Below are 15,943 nucleotides of genomic sequence, written 5' to 3'. Positions count from 1 at the left end.
TATCTCATTGCTGGGAACAGCAGGAAGCACTGGGTGATTTACATCTGGGAGTATATACATTGGGTAATAGGCGGCAGCAGAGTTCCCCTGGTAGTGTGGTACTCATAGAGAATAAAGGGAATATTATACCAACGTGATCTCATTTTAATTTGGACAATAATTCTATATCGGAGCCCAAAGACGAATGAATCTGCTCTCCCTAATTGTTGCTTGTACATTATATCTGACATCTATGGTCAGACTGGGACCCAGACCGGCAAATAAGCTGCATTACTAAATTATTTCTAGAGATTTTGTGTTACTGAGCCAGTGTATCTAAACCTCTAGCATGGGATGCTTCCTACTGAGCCAGTGTATCTAAACCTATACCATATGAAATCCTATCTGCTAAACTAATGTATCAAAACCTCTTGCATGGGATGCTTCCTACTGAGCCAGTGTATCTAAACCTATACCATATGAAATACTATCTGCTAAACTAATGTATCTAAACCTCTAGCATGTGATTCTTCCTACTGAGCCAGTGTATCTAAACCTATACCATATGAAATACTATCTGCTAAACTAATGTATCAAAACCTCTTGCATGGGATTCTTCCTATTGAGCCAGTGTATCTAAACCTATACCATATGATATACTATCTGCTAAACTAATGTATCTAAACCTCTAGCATGTGATTCTTCCTACTGAGCCAGTGTATCTAAACCTATACCATATGATATACTATCTGCTAAACTAATGTATCTAAACCTCTAGCATGTGATTCTTCCTACTGAGCCAGTGTATCTAAACCTATACCATATGAAATACTATCTGCTAAACTAATGTATCTAAACCTCTAGCATGTGATTCTTCCAAAGCTGCAACTCCCAGCAAGCCCAAACAGACAACGGCTCTCCTCTGAATCTGGGTACCATGGTTGTTGTTAGATGTTTCTACTGATCCTCCAATTCGTAGAGCATTAGGGTTATTTAGTTTAGAAAAAAGAAGGATTAGGGGCGACCTAATAACTATGTATAAATATATCAGGGACCGTACAGATATCTCTCCATGATCTATTTATATCCAGGACTGTATCTATAACAAGGGGGCATCCTCTACATCTAGAGGAAAGAAGGTTTCTACACCAGCACAGACGGGTTCTTTACTGTAAGAGCAGTGAGACTATAGAACTCTCTGCCTGAGGAGGTGGTCATGTGAACTCTGTAAAATAATTTAAAAGGGGTCTGGATGCATTTTTGGAGAATAATAATATTACAGGTTATGGATTCTAGATCTATAGCGACAGAACGTTGATCCAGGGATTTATTCTGATGCCATATTTGGAGTTGGGAAGGAATTTTTTACCTAGAGGATTAGTTTTTTTTTTGCCTTACTCTGGATCAACTTAGTAGGGACTCATTAGGGATATAGGTTGAACTTGATGGACTCTGTTGAACAATGTAACATGAGCTACGTTACTATGTATATCATCTGTTGGGGGAGAATTACAAGGCAACCATACACCTTAGATGGTTGGCCAGTCCCACTGAAATCCATGGGTTTGCCCAAAAGTGAAGTTTCTGTCATGTGTGACACTTTGAACACATTACATACAAATTGTATTTGCTTAACCAATCAAAGGTGGAAATATTGTTATGTGAAACCATTTAACTAGTCCTTGTCCTTATTGTTAAGGTTCATTTCCTGATAGTACTTATTATAGATCTATAGTATAGAGACTTATTTTGCAGTGTTCTATGGAAAAGTATGCTCCGCTCTAGCGACAAACAACAGACCGGGATGGTCCATTGCACAGCAGACACCAACAAGTCCCACTGACTTTGAATAGGATCTTCGGAAATCGTACCTGCAGTTTTTCTTTTCTCTGCTCAACTCCAGTCATCTGAACAGAGCTCGACGCTGATGTGAACTAGGCCCTAGCTCTACTTCAGAAGGAAGAACACTATCTCATAGTAGATTTTAAAGCATCTGTCTATTAGACTAGTATCTTGCACGATACTGATGAGGGACAATAAACCCGAGTGGGTGACTTCATTTTGGAGCAGACTCTGGTTCGGCTTGTATGAGAAAGTTTCTTCCTTTTGGAGGAGAGTGCATTTGTATTGTTGATGTCATCTAGAAAGTGCAAACTCCAGTAATTTGAAGCGCCAAATAATTATTTTCTCATTTAAAAGTTCTTAAGAAAAAAAAACAACCTTAAAAAAGATCAATCAAATGAAACGAAGAATGTGGACATAATGGTCCCATTCTCCCCATAAAAGAAAATATTGTTTTTACCTTTCTCGTGTATTTTTACGTCACTATCTTCGATCAACAGCGTTTTCTTTCCTTTTTCCTGTTCCTTTAGAAACTGCCATTCAGATCCCGAAAGTCCTAGCGCAACCTGTGGGTGTGAGAACTGATGTTATCGTATATTTAAATAGCACGATTATGCCAAATATTTGGAAAGGGAGATCTGTTACATGTACTATCGGGGGCCTGTCTCCCGGGTAATGAGGACCTTAATGAATTTGTCTTTAAATCAGTTAATGGATTATCGGAAGGTAACATTATCCCCGCGCTGCGCCAAAAACATGGGTCAAATGTGGAACAGGAGAAAAAAAAAGAAGTAAGAAATAATCCTTTCCTGTTAAGGTTTGGGGGTTATCGCCACTGACTGAAAAAAGAAAGTGTCTTTTGTATTTTGTTGTTCAGTCGGCAAAAGGCAGCAAGGACTCAGTTCATGGAGAAGTCTGCCAATTCGTACATTCACATCCATCTCCTCACAGTCACTGCCCGCTACATGGAAAAGAAATTGAGACCCTTTTGAAGTTCCATACAGATAAAGTAAAGGCAGCTATTCAACACCACCCACCCAGCAAGTTCCTGGAAGCCAATCTCACCCGGCCATAACATGACGACTTTACACATTGAATAGATCAACAGCAGAACCGCCAACAAGTTCATGTCTTAATAGTGCGCCTATCTTTGTGGGGAATATGTTAGCACTTAGAAGCAAAAAATGTGGGTTATTCCCAAACCCGTACCCTTTTTTTTTTTTTTTTTTTTTAATCTGCTTCTAAAATTTGATGTAAATTTTTTTTAATTCATTTTTTGTAAAGCCATCGTGCCTGACCTGTTTTTTGAACAGTGTTTGGAGATATGCTTTACAGCAAGCCCCATGGACATAGGCTAGAATAGACAGGAGTTGTCCCATTCATATGAATGGGAAACCTTGCTGGGGGTGCTTGGTGAACTTTGCAGAGGTCATTCTAGAAGGAGAAGAAGGGTGATGTGTGAGCAACAGCTATTGTGTGTACCTCTGTTATCTATATACTGGTTTCACCTTTCACTGTAATTCTCTCTGTGATGATAAGGGGGAAGCTGATGGGAGGTCATCTGTACAGAACAGAAAGTCTTCGCTTAGTTTAAGATCTAGTGGACAGAATGGACACAGCCAGGTTTCAGGATTATTTAAACTATAGATAGTTAAATGGAAAAAAAAATTAAATAAAGCTTTAAAAATAAGTTTAACATAAAAACTTGCAAGTTTAGTATTCATAGCAACAGAATTGATTTAAGTGGCAGCTCCACCTAAAATTCATAATGTGTCACAGGGCCTAGTTGGTACAATGAAACTGTCTGTATAGATATCCGAAAGAGTAGGTTTATTTGTTTGGGTAGTCTAGCTGGTGTCAAATAAAATAAATGCTTTTACTTTATATCAAGTCCTAAATGTATAATATATAGAGGTGTTTTATGTAGACCAGCCCCCATGTCTATGGTGAGGACAGTAAATCAGGAACCTGTAAACAAGTGTTGATAACACTGCAGCAACCTGTAGTCAACTCCAGCATTGGATCCTTTAATGGAAACTGTTGCAGAAATATCAGTAGAATGTATTGCTTTCATAGCCTGCTCCATCGCTCCAATCCCCATGCACATCCTCTTTGAGCACACGGACTTCTAAGAATCGGCTGGTAGTATTTGTTCTCTAGAGTCAATTTCATTGAGAATCTTTGGTGGATAAGCGGATGGGATTTCAACATACTTTTGATTGCAAAGTTGTTGGTAATGTAAAACTGATTTCTCGTACGTACGTCTCATCATAGTCATTCCGCATGGTAGATATTGAGTTCAGAGTTCCTTTTCACATCATACTGCAATAAAATACTCAATGGGGAAGAATATGGATAAAAAAAAGTATTAATCCCTGAACAAATCTGTGTCCTCTCCACAATTAATAACAATGAGATTTGTCCTCATGCATGAAATGTAAATTGGACAATTATGGCATTTGGAAAGATAGGTCAGAGTTTTTATCATTTGGCTTAAAGACTTGGCTTTGTGGGAGTGAATTAGTCCCACGTGCCAGATATACCAGCCTGCTGACTGAAAAACATCAAGGACAGCCATTAGGAAAAGAGTCACCATAGTATCGAACTCAACTCTATCACACAGACTGTAAGGCCAAGTCTTTCATCATAAAAATGGGGAAGCAGATTCAAAAAGGTTTTGTCGAAAAAACAAACATCAAATCCAACCGAAGTTGTGGGATGGAAGTCGGTGTGAATGTTATAAGATCCTTGGTCATAACCATGCCTCAAAGGACACCTATATGTCAGGTTATAAGATCCTTGGTCATAACCATGCCTCAAAGGACACCTATATGTCAGGTTATACGATCCTTGGTCATAACCATGCCTCAAAGGACACCTATATGTCAGGTTATACGATCCTTGGTCATAACCATGCCTCAAAGGACACCTATATGTCAGGTTATACGATCCTTGGTCATAACCATGCCTCAAAGGACACCTATATGTCAGGTTATACGATCCTTGGTCATAACCATGCCTCAAAGGACACCTATATGTCAGGTTATACGATCCTTGGTCATAACCATGCCTCAAAGGACACCTATATGTCAGGTTATAAGATCCTTGGTCATAACCATGCCTCAAAGGACACCTATATGTCAGGTTATACGATCCTTGGTCATAACCATGCCTCAAAGGACACCTATATGTCAGGTTATACGATCCTTGGTCATAACCATGCCTCAAAGGACACCTATATGTCAGGTTATACGATCCTTGGTCATAACCATGCCTCAAAGGACACCTATATGTCAGGTTATACGATCCTTGGTCATAACCATGCCTCAAAGGACACCTATATGTCAGGTTATACGATCCTTGGTCATAACCATGCCTCAAAGGACACCTATATGTCAGGTTATAAGATCCTTGGTCATAACCATGCCTCAAAGGACACCTATATGTCAGGTTATACGATCCTTGGTCATAACCATGCCTCAAAGGGCACCTATATGTCAGGTTATAAGATCCTTGGTCATAACCATGCCTCAAAGGACACCTATATGTCAGGTTATAAGATCCTTGGTCATAACCATGCCTCAAAGGACACCTATATGTCAGGTTATACAATCCTTGGTCATAACCATGCCTCAAAGGACACCTATATATCAGGTTATAAGATCCTTGGTCATAACCATGCCTCAAAGGACACCTATATGTCAGGTTATAAGATCCTTGGTCATAACCATGCCTCAAAGGACACCTATATGTCAGGTTATAAGATCCTTGGTCATAACCATGCCTCAAAGGACACCTATATGTAAGGTTATAAGATCCTTGGTCATAACCATGCCTCAAAGGACACCTATATGTCAGGTTATACGATCCTTGGTCATAACCATGCCTCAAAGGACACCTATATGTCAGGTTATAAGATCCTTGGTCATAACCATGCCTCAAAGGACACCTATATGTCAGGTTATAAGATCCTTGGTCATAACCATGCCTCAAAGGACACCTATATGTCAGGTTATACGATCCTTGGTCATAACCATGCCTCAAAGGACACCTATATGTCAGGTTATAAGATCCTTGGTCATAACCATGCCTCAAAGGACACCTATATGTCAGGTTATAAGATCCTTGGTCATAACCATGCCTCAAAGGACACCTATATGTCAGGTTATAAGATCCTTGGTCATAACCATGCCTCAAAGGACACCTATATGTCAGGTTATAAGATCCTTGGTCATAACCATGCCTCAAAGGACACCTATATGTCAGGTATACAATCCTTGGTCATAACCATGCCTCAAAGGACACCTATATGTCAGGTTATAAGATCCTTGGTCATAACCATGCCTCAAAGGACACCTATATGTCAGGTTATACGATCCTTGGTCATAACCATGCCTCAAAGGACACCTATATGTCAGGTTATACGATCCTTGGTCATAACCATGCCTCAAAGGACACCTATATGTCAGGTTATAAGATCCTTGGTCATAACCATGCCTCAAAGGACACCTATATGTCAGGTTATAAGATCCTTGGTCATAACCATGCCTCAAAGGACACCTATATGTCAGGTATACGATCCTTGGTCATAACCATGCCTCAAAGGACACCTATATGTCAGGTTATAAGATCCTTGGTCATAACCATGCCTCAAAGGACACCTATATGTCAGGTTATACGATCCTTGGTCATAACCATGCCTCAAAGGACACCTATATGTCAGGTTATAAGATCCTTGGTCATAACCATGCCTCAAAGGACACCTATATGTCAGGTTATAAGATCCTTGGTCATAACCATGCCTCAAAGGACACCTATATGTCAGGTTATAAGATCCTTGGTCATAACCATGCCTCAAAGGACACCTATATGTCAGGTTATAAGATCCTTGGTCATAACCATGCCTCAAAGGACACCTATATGTCAGGTTATAAGATCCTTGGTCATAACCATGCCTCAAAGGACACCTATATGTCAGGTTATACGATCCTTGGTCATAACCATGCCTCAAAGGACACCTATATGTCAGGTTATAAGATCCTTGGTCATAACCATGCCTCAAAGGACACCTATATGTCAGGTTATATGATCCTTGGTCATAACCATGCCTCAAAGGACACCTATATGTCAGGTTATACGATCCTTGGTCATAACCATGCCTCAAAGGACACCTATATGTCAGGTTATAAGATCCTTGGTCATAACCATGCCTCAAAGGACACCTATATGTCAGGTTATAAGATCCTTGGTCATAACCATGCCTCAAAGGACACCTATATGTCAGGTTATAAGATCCTTGGTCATAACCATGCCTCAAAGGACACCTATATGTCAGGTTATACGATCCTTGGTCATAACCATGCCTCAAAGGACACCTGTATGTCAGGTTATACGATCCTTGGTCATAACCATGCCTCAAAGGACACCTATATGTCAGGTTATAAGATCCTTGGTCATAACCATGCCTCAAAGGACACCTATATGTCAGGTTATAAGATCCTTGGTCATAACCATGCCTCAAAGGACAACTATATGTCAGGTTATAAGATCCTTGGTCATAACCATGCCTCAAAGGACACCTATATGTCAGGTTATAAGATCCTTGGTAATAACCATGCCTCAAAGGACACTTATATGTAAGGTTATACAATCCTTGGTCATAACCATGCCTCAAAGGACACCTATATGTAAGGTTATACGATCCTTGGTCATAACCATGCCTCAAAGGACACCTATATGTAAGGTTATACGATCCTTGGTCATAACCATGCCTCAAAGGACACCTATATGTCAGGTTATACGATCCTTGGTCATAACCATGCCTCAAAGGACACCTATATGTCAGGTTATACGATCCTTGGTCATCACCATGCCTCAAAGGACACCTATATGTCAGCTTGTTCGTTTATGTCCTCACTTGGTCCTGCCTCCTAAATGGTTACTATCATTATATAGTAGAAGAAAGTAAGAAATGCTGTAATCTTGGAGAAAAATGCCTCTTTCTCCACTCATCAGGCTCCTTACTTGTTCGCTACCCTCCGAAACTCAACAATTAACCTGAAAAACTGCCTTCATCTTTTCAAAACAGAATCAGCTAACTAATGTACAGTATCAGTTATCGCTGCCAATAAAAATCGTTGGAAATGGGAGGAAACTGCAAAGTAAGAAAGAGGCAGAGATAGACACAGAGAAGCCACTGTCAGCTCTAGTAAGTGTAAGGGCCCTTTCACACTACAGAATTTCCATTTCTTCCTGCAGAATTCTCATTCCAGTGCTGGATTGACAGCTTATACTGCTAAATACAGCCCTATAATGTCTTCCAAGATTATTCTGCTTCTGTGGGTGGGTTATAGAAATACAGTGAAGCAGAATCCTATCTTCTGAGAGTGCACTGTATAGAGACATCATAGCACCCACCCACCATCTACACCCACCATCTCTGAAACACCTGAAAACTAGAGAGATAGACTGTAGAAGGGAAAACTGGTGAAAGATACAATATACAGGTTATATAATGTCTAGAAGTAGTGGCAGCTACACTTTAAGATGTTCCATTTACCTGTGATACAAGCAATATATATCTGCGCTCTTAGGCAGCAGAGACACAGTGGGTGCCCTGTATACCTCAACTTTGATTTGACAAGCATATATGATTATGTGATCTTAAGTCAGCCTTGGATCATAGGTTTGTCAGGGATATGCCTCAAATTCTGCTATAATAAAATAGATGAAGTTGATGTGCTGTATGATTTGAACTTGAATTATGGGTTCATGCTTTTTCTCATCCAGCATCGTAGGACCAGATTAAAAAAACATTGCATTCAGAATTCTTTGATCTGGCAAGTTAACAGGTGCCTGTACGTCTAGCGTGTATCAACAAAAGGGATGCTGGGTGCAAGATATCCAACTTCTTGTGTGCCCTGTAAATTAACTTTAAAGGAGTACTATCGTGCAGGACAAATTATCCCCTATCCAAAGCATCGGGGATTAGTGTCTTATCATGTGGGGGTCTGACCGCTGGGACCCCCGCGATCTCCTGAATGGCACCCCATCTCTCCCCAGGAGCGGAGCACGTCGACCCCGCAAGAAGCAGTGGCCAACACGCTCCCTCCATGTATCTCTATGGCAGAGCCGGAGATAAAGCATTAGAGTATCTCTTGATCTCCTATAGAGATACATGGAGGGTGTGTATTAGTCGCCACTTCGAGCAGGGGGTCAACACACTCCATTCCTGGGGACTGGTAAGGTACTATGCAGGAAATCACAGGGGTCCCAGCACTTGGATCCCCCACAATCAGACACTTATCCCCTATCCTTTGGATAGGGGATACATTTTCCTGCACAATAGTATTTTTTTGCTTTGAAAATTATGGCTTCTGCGCTGGTATTTAGATATTCTGCAAGTAAACACAAAACCCTTTCTTGCCTTTTGTTTCAGATATAATTTAGGATTAACAACAATACGGAATATTTGCTGTTTACCAAGAAGTGTGATCTTATCTGCGTCATCCACACCATTATATCATCTTTGGTCACAGTATTCAGAGGATTTGTGTCTTTGTAGCTTCTTCTAAGTGTATTGGCCACCTTCTATACTTATCATTTGTCAAACAGAAGAAATCAAACACATATTCTGTTATTAGAACCTCTGAATGACTTCTTCATCTTTGATCATCATTAGATCCACTACATCTCCAAACTGTTTCCATTGGAAATAATACCAAATAGAAAGAAATACAGTAATATAAACAACATTATAAAAAGTGCCAGCTTGTGGGTTATAGCTAGGGGGCTGTGAGGCATGTGCCCTTAGTGCTGTGTGCCAGGAGGGGGCCCAACAAGCCACTTTACCTGGGATAGGCTATTTGGAGACAGGGTTACGGAAGAAAACTGAATCCTTGACTTGGGAGGAAAAAAAACAGCTGCAAAGCTACAGGATGTAACAATGCAGATAACTCTACCTACAATATATGGCTAGAACTGGAATAACAAACCAGGGAACATGTATAATTTATTATGGCAATGTACTGTAACATGGATGCCTCAAGTAACCATTGAGTCCCATAGCAAAACTTGTGATGAGAATCCAAACCACCATGACCGTATAGAGCAGCAGCTTTGATTATTTGGTCTCTCTAATGCACAGTAATAATGAACATGATGATGTCACAGTACAGTAATAATGTACATAGTGATATCACAGTACAGGGATAATACACACAGTGATATCACAGTACAGGGATAATACACACAGTGATGTCACAGTACAGTAATAATGTACACAGTGATATCACAGTACAGGGATAATACAAACAGTGATGTCACAGTACAGGGATAATACACAGTGATGTCACAGAACAGGGATAATACACAGTGATGTCACAGAACAGGGATAATACACACAGTGATGTCACAGTACAGGGATAATACACACAGTGATGTCACAGTACAGGAATAATACACACAGTGATGTCACAGTACAGGGATAATACACACAGTGATGTCACAGTACAGGGATAATACACACAGTGATGTCACAGTACAGGGATAATACACACAGTGATGTCACAGTACAGGGATAATACACACAGTGATGTCACAGTACAGGGATAATACACAGTGATGTCACAGTACAGGGATAATACACAGTGATGTCACAGTACAGGGATAATACACAGTGATGTCACAGTACAGGGATAATACACACAGTGATGTCACAGTACAATGATAATACACACAGTGATGTCACAGTACAGGGATAATACACAGTGATGTCACAGTACAGGGATAATACACAGTGATGTCACAGTACAGGGATAATACACAGTGATGTCACAGTACAGGGATAATACACACAGTGATGTCACAGTACAGGGATAATACACAGTGATGTCACAGTACAGGGATAATACACAGTGATGTCACAGTACAGGGATAATACACAGTGATGTCACAGTACAGGGATAATACACACAGTGATGTCACAGTACAGGGATAATACACACAGTGATGTCACAGTACAGGGATAATACACAGTGATGTCACAGTACAGGGATAATACACAGTGATGTCACAGAACAGGGATAATACACAGTGATGTCACAGAACAGGGATAATACACACAGTGATGTCACAGTACAGGGATAATACACACAGTGATGTCACAGTACAGGAATAATACACACAGTGATGTCACAGTACAGGGATAATACACACAGTGATGTCACAGTACAGGGATAATACACAGTGATGTCACAGTACAGGGATAATACACAATGATGTCACAGTACAGGGATAATACACAGTGATGTCACAGTACAGGGATAATGCACACAGTGAAGTCACAGTACAGGGATAATACACACAGTGATGTCACAGTACAGGAATAATACACACAGTGATGTCACAGTACAGGGATAATACACACAGTGATGTCGCAGTACAGGAATAATACACACAGTGATGTCACAGTACAGGGATAATACACACAGTGATGTCACAGTACAGGGATAATACACACAGTGATGTCACAGTACAGGGATAATACACATACCCTACAATATTTACATCAAAAGTAGATTTTCTTTCTTGTGAAAATATGTTATCACCTTCCTGTTTATTTGATGTTTCTTCTCTTCTAAGAAACAAAATCCAATGAGAGCTGTCTCCACTTGTGCTGGGATACAAATGCTTTACATCTTTGTAATACGCAGCATTAATGAACTTGTGAAACGCAACATTATCCCATTGTATTAGTAATGAGCTGGGAATCAATCAAAATAGTAATATTTCTGTTTTGTCGCCGACAAACTGCCTCCATTGGGGCTCTGGGAAATACATTTGTGTTATCTTAGTGGCTCACATATGCAAAGGCCAGATAATTCTGAATTAAAACGAAATCATTTTTAACCTCCGCTAGTGCAGGAGATGGGAGATGTCACTGAACCTAATGTTATGTGGGATTAGGTCATTTATAAGGTCTGTGTCAGAAGCAAAGCTGGGTTGTAGCTAGGGGGCTGTGAGGCATGTGCCCTTAGTGCTGTGTGCCAGGAGGGGGCCCAACAAGCCACTTTACCTGGGATAGGCTATTTGGAGACAGGGTTACGGAAGAAAACTGAATCCTTGACTTGGGAGGAAAAAAAACAGCTGCAAAGCTACAGGATGTAACAATGCAGATAACTCTACCTACAATATATGGCTAGAACTGGAATAACAAACCAGGGAACATGTATAATTTATTATGGCAATGTACTGTAACATGGATGCCTCAAGTAACCATTGAGTCCCATAGCAAAACTTGTGATGAGAATCCAAACCACCATGACCGTATAGAGCAGCAGCTTTGATTATTTGGTCTCTCTAATGCACAGTAATAATGAACATGATGATGTCACAGTACAGTAATAATGTACATAGTGATATCACAGTACAGGGATAATACACACAGTGATATCACAGTACAGGGATAATACACACAGTGATGTCACAGTACAGTAATAATGTACACAGTGATATCACAGTACAGGGATAATACAAACAGTGATGTCACAGTACAGGGATAATACACAGTGATGTCACAGTACAGGGATAATACACACAGTGATGTCACTGTACAGGGATAATACACACAGTGATGTCACAGTACAGGGATAATACACACAGTGATGTCACAGTACAGGGATAATACACACAGTGATGTCACAGTACAGGCATAATACACACAGTGATGTCACAGTACAGGGATAATACACACAGTGATGTCACAGTACAGGGATAATACACACAGTGATGTCACAGTACAGGGATAATACACACAGTGATGTCACAGTACAGGGATAATACACAGTGATGTCACAGTACAGGGATAATACACAGTGATGTCACAGTACAGGGATAATACACACAGTGATGTCACAGTACAATGATAATACACACAGTGATGTCACAGTACAGGGATAATACACAGTGATGTCACAGTACAGGGATAATACACAGTGATGTCACAGTACAGGGATAATACACAGTGATGTCACAGTACAGGGATAATACACACAGTGATGTCACAGTACAGGGATAATACACAGTGATGTCACAGTACAGGGATAATACACAGTGATGTCACAGTACAGGGATAATACACAGTGATGTCACAGTACAGGGATAATACACACAGTGATGTCACAGTACAGGGATAATACACACAGTGATGTCACAGTACAGGGATAATACACAATGATGTCACAGTACAGGGATAATACACAGTGATGTCACAGTACAGGGATAATGCACACAGTGAAGTCACAGTACAGGGATAATACACACAGTGATGTCACAGTACAGGAATAATACACACAGTGATGTCACAGTACAGGGATAATACACACAGTGATGTCGCAGTACAGGAATAATACACACAGTGATGTCACAGTACAGGGATAATACACACAGTGATGTCACAGTACAGGGATAATACACACAGTGATGTCACAGTACAGGGATAATACACATACCCTACAATATTTACATCAAAAGTAGATTTTCTTTCTTGTGAAAATATGTTATCACCTTCCTGTTTATTTGATGTTTCTTCTCTTCTAAGAAACAAAATCCAATGAGAGCTGTCTCCACTTGTGCTGGGATACAAATGCTTTACATCTTTGTAATACGCAGCATTAATGAACTTGTGAAACGCAACATTATCCCATTGTATTAGTAATGAGCTGGGAATCAATCAAAATAGTAATATTTCTGTTTTGTCGCCGACAAACTGCCTCCATTGGGGCTCTGGGAAATACATTTGTGTTATCTTAGTGGCTCACATATGCAAAGGCCAGATAATTCTGAATTAAAACGAAATCATTTTTAACCTCCGCTAGTGCAGGAGATGGGAGATGTCACTGAACCTAATGTTATGTGGGATTAGGTCATTTATAAGGTCTGTGTCAGAAGCAAAGCTGATATAGATGATAATGTTATTTATATAGAGAAATGAGATGTGTGCAGGACGCCATGGACAGTCCTGTGATCTGCTCTTCACTGTCAGGAATCACGTGTTACACATTAATGAAGATTCAGTAAGAATTCCATCTTTTTTTCTCATAAAGTGTATATAGGTAAATATTTAATTCATTCTGAATCTGGTTTTTACTGTGCCTCAAAGTGGACAATATTCAGTTTTATCAGGAATGGGATTTCTCTCTGCTTATTTGCTGCATTTAAGGGGTACTCCACTGGAAAACATTTTTTAAATCAACTGGAGCCAGAAAGTTAAACAGATTTGTATATTACTTCTATCAAAAAAATATTAAACCTTCCAATACTTATCAGCTGCTGTATGCTTCACAGGAAGTTCTTTTCTTTTTTAATTTCCTTTCTGTCTGACCACAGTGCTCCCTGCTGACACCTCTGCCCATGTCAAGAACTGTCCAGAGTAGAAGCAAATCCCCATAGCAAACCTATGCTGCTCTGGACAGTTCCTGACATGGACAGAGGTGTCAGCAGGGAGCACTATTGTCAGAAAGAAGGAAATTCACAAAGAAAACAATTTCCTCTGTAGTATACAGCAGCTGATAAGTACTGGAAGAATTAATATTTTTGTTATAGAAGCAATTTACAAATCTTTTTAATTTTGATTTAAAAAAAACAACAAAATGTTTTCCAGCAGAGTACCCCTTTAAGCACTACACACTGCCATATAACTACTATAATACTGCACCTATATACAAGAATATAACTACTATAATACTGTCTCCTATATACAAGAATATAACTACTATAATGCTGCTCCTATATACAAGAATATAACTACTATAATACTACTCCTATATACAAAAATATAACTACAATAATACTGTTCCTATATACAAGAATATAACTACTATAATACTGCTCCTATATACAAGAGTATAACTACTATAATACTGCTCCTATATACAAGAGTATAACTACTATAATACTGCTCCTGTATACAAGAATATAACTACTATAATACTGCCCCCTATATACAAGAGTATAACTACTATAATACTGCTCCTATATACAAGAGTATAACTACTAGAATACTGCTCCTATATGCAAGAATATAACTACTATAATACTGCCCCTATATACAAGAATATAACTACTATAATACTGCCCCTATATACAAGAATATAACTACTATAATACTGCTCCTATATACAAGAGTATAACTACTATAATACTGCTCCTGTATACAAGAATATAACTACTATAATACTTCCCCTATATACAAGAATATAGCTACTATAATACTGCTCCTATATACAAGAATATAACTGCTATAATATTGCTCCTATATACAAGAATATAACTACTATAATACTGCCTCCTATATACAAGAAAATAACTACTATAATACTGCCTCCTATATACAAGAATATAACTACTATAATACTGCTCCTATATACAAGAATATAACTACTATAATACTGCCCCTATATACAAGAATATAACTACTATAATACTGCCCCCTATATACAAGAATATAACTACTATAATACTTCCCCTATATACAAGAATATAACTACTATAATACTGCCCCTATATACAAGAATATAACTACTATAATACTGCCCCTATATACAAGAATATAACTACTATAATACTGCCTCCTATATACAACAATATACCTACTATAATACTGCTCCTATATACAAGAATATAACTACTATAATACTCCTCCTATATACAAGAATATAACTACTATAATACTGCTCCTATATACAATAATATAACTACTATAATACTGCTCCTATATACAAGAATATAACTACTATAATACTGCTCCTATATGCAAGAATATAACTACTATAATACTGCTCCTATATACAAGAATATAACTACTGTAATACTGCTCCTATATACAAGAATATAACTACTATAATACTGCTCCTATATACAAGAATATAACTACTATAATACTGCCTCCTATATACAAGAATATAACAACTATAATACTGCTCCTATATACAAGAATATATCTACTATAATACTGCTCCTATATACAAGAATACAACTACTATAATACTGCTCCTATATACAAGAATATAACTACTATAATACTGCCCCCTATATACAAGAATATAACTACTATAATACTGCT

The 15,943-nt window shown here is 38.8% G+C and overlaps 2 protein-coding genes across 9 annotated transcripts in view; one reads left to right on the top strand and one right to left on the bottom strand.

Annotated features, from left to right (window-relative positions):
* The window catches only part of LOC130297600 (protoheme IX farnesyltransferase, mitochondrial), a 492,900-nt gene that overhangs the window by 423,365 nt on the left and 53,592 nt on the right, over positions 1–15,943 (bottom strand). For 3 of the 4 annotated variants that reach the window (XM_056550251.1, XM_056550253.1, XM_056550254.1), the window contains one exon: positions 2,282–2,387. The gene's annotated coding sequence lies outside the window, so the exon portion shown is untranslated. Of the gene's footprint in view, positions 1–2,281; positions 2,388–11,388; positions 11,445–15,943 lie in introns of those variants that run through there. The other variant, XM_056550255.1, reaches the window with a different exon arrangement.
* The window catches only part of LOC130297601 (heparan sulfate glucosamine 3-O-sulfotransferase 3A1-like), a 191,701-nt gene that overhangs the window by 154,275 nt on the left and 21,483 nt on the right, over positions 1–15,943 (top strand). The window lies entirely within an intron of this gene.

This window comes from Hyla sarda, chromosome 13 (genome assembly GCF_029499605.1).
Source record: "Hyla sarda isolate aHylSar1 chromosome 13, aHylSar1.hap1, whole genome shotgun sequence".
Classification (NCBI taxonomy): Eukaryota; Metazoa; Chordata; class Amphibia; order Anura; family Hylidae; genus Hyla; species Hyla sarda.
Note: the sequence above shows the minus strand (reverse complement) of the source record. Positions and strands in the feature narration are given on the sequence as shown.